At 42.7% G+C, this 2,500-nt stretch overlaps 1 protein-coding gene across 1 annotated transcript in view; it reads right to left on the reverse strand.

Moving 5' to 3' along the window:
• Nucleotides 1–2,500, reverse strand: part of LOC134067967 (MAM domain-containing glycosylphosphatidylinositol anchor protein 1) — a 238,164-nt gene that overhangs the window by 63,411 nt on the left and 172,253 nt on the right. The gene's annotated exons all lie outside the window — the stretch shown is intronic.

Genomic DNA, 2,500 nt, shown 5'->3' on the forward strand with positions numbered 1-2,500 from the left:
TGGCAGACAAAAGAAAGAGGCTATTTGTTCAGAGAGGAGCATATTCATGGCTTTGCCGTGAAGGGCCATAAGAGGCGTACAGTAGGATGGCTCGGAGGCTGGTTGGCTGCCCGTCTGCTAGGGCGAGGCTGGCACCGGGCCCTTTCCTGTCCCCGTGCCCGCCGCGTTCGAGCCTAGGAGGAGGACCCCTTCCCCCCGCGCTGCCACCGGAGTCTCCCAGCGGGCGCGGGGGGGGGGATCAGCGTGTGCCAAGCGCGTGCCAAGCCTCGCGCCAGGGAGCCGTGCCTGCGGCTCGCGGTCCAGCTGCCTCCACAGCATCCAGGCGGGCTTATGTACACACACATACACACACACACATGCGTGCACACACACACACATGCACACACACACACACACATATGCACACACTCACACACATACTCTCTCTCGCTCTCTCTCTCTCTCTCTCACACACTTCCCTTCTATCACTCTATTCCCATTCTCATCACTCTCTCTTCCCCCTCTCCCTCTCCCCTCTCCCCCTCTCTCTCATACATCGATGCTCATTTGTATTGCAAAGCAGATGGTACGAAAGGAATAACAAACACAAAACAACAATAAATAGATTCCTGACAGAAGCGTGCATATGTACCTCTTAAATCCACGTTCTTGATAACTAGATAGCCTATTTAATATCGAAATTGATATATAGGATGAGATTTTTCCCTCACCATCTGTTTCTGTTTCACATATCAGATATTTCCATAATGATTACATTCACTATTTAGTTATACAATGAACACAAATAGGAACAACATATCCATCATATTATAAGCACGTTCCACCTGCAGCGAATCTGTAATTTTAACACACACTGACCTTCCCTAAACTGTTTCATGCATCTTGTTTATTGCATTAGTCTGTTCCCCGTGATTGTTCAAAATGTTGTACTATCTACTATCAGCAACATGTGATGCAGGCAGCGTGGCCTGGTGCCAAAGCTGGTTTGAAGTGGCAAAGTCGGAAATCTCAGCGTGAGACCTATCAGTCTTAATTGGAAAATGCACTCATTGACAATGTAAGGCCGTCGTGAAATTGCCTGCAAAAGTGGCTGGCAAAGAGTTGCCAACCCTGTTTGATTTGTAAATCTGCAACACAGATGTTGACACATTTCAGAAGCATTTATGCCATAATTATAAACAAATTAAAGCTGAAATGATTAGCTGAATATTTAGGAATTCTTTCGTAGAACCTTGTCTAAACGTACAGAGTGGCTTTGCAGGGCTGATTTGTTTCAATGTTTCAAGTCTTTTCTCAGCTACTTTACATTTTCACTCATTTATTTTTTTATCTATCTGTTGGAAATTACAATTTAGAACAAACTTGATCGAACGGATGGTTTCAACAGCTCCTGGCTTCGCATCGGTTTATGCATTCATCAGAATTCCAAAGGTCAAAATATCAATAGGCAATATCCGAGTTCCCTCCTGTAGGCATGGTTTGGTGCTGGTTTGGCCCGGGCATTCCGCATTAGCAATTGTAATTCCTTTTGCCTATATGGCTTCAAACAGGTGCTCCTATTAATGTGTTAAAGAAATATTCCTTTTCAGAACGGTTCAGAGGGAAATAGTGAAAGCTTAAGTATGCTCGAAGATGTCGGAGTCTTTCCTCATATCTTAGCTTTCCAGGGGGAATGGCGTTCCCCTTATTAAAATTCACTGCATTACACATTTGGGATTCTAATGTATTCTGCCTATAGAGCTCTACCCAGGTGTTTGTATTCATAAAATATGGAATTTCCTTTTCTACACAGTGGTGATCATATGGCAGCAGAATAAAGTACAGTAGCCTATATGATGATGGTGCAACCTTTTATATAACTGTTTACAACAGTGTTTTTGTTTTGCGTAGTGTTTTATATTGCTTATACTTTTACGCATAATAAGTTTGGTCAGCCCATTTCTCTCCAGGATTGGTAAAAGGTAGTGAAATGAATCAACTGTGGTGGGTTGATAGTGGAAGTTCACGATGAAAGAAAGGTTCATAATCAAATAAAACCAGCGACAAAAGTTTGCTGTTTTGTCATTTCATTCCACTACACTGTTTATATAGTTTTTGTTTTGGTAAACAATGCTATAATGTTTGTCATACCTTCGCTTTGATGTAGACTTTTCTACAGTTCTGTGGTGTTCAAAGAGGCTCATAATGTTGTTCCGAATGAGAAATGGTCTTAATACAGTTGCGTTGGCTATACTGGCAATGTTGTGGAGGAGAAATCATTCTTTTTCAGTATCTCTCTCTCTGCATTCCCTCTCTTTATCTTTCTCAAGCCTTCTTTTTCATTGTGTGCCCTGTGCAGTACATCTAACAGTGCTGCTACACAACCCTGTTAATAATTGCTCATGTTAGTGTAATGCTCAGTTGTAAACCCACTGTGGACTGCAGTGCATACACATCCAGAGGGCTTACATATTGGGGTTAATAACGGGGTTAAGAGATCTGGTTGTATAAGATGTTGGAC

This window comes from Sardina pilchardus, chromosome 20 (assembly GCF_963854185.1).
Source record: "Sardina pilchardus chromosome 20, fSarPil1.1, whole genome shotgun sequence".
Classification (NCBI taxonomy): Eukaryota; Metazoa; Chordata; class Actinopteri; order Clupeiformes; family Clupeidae; genus Sardina; species Sardina pilchardus.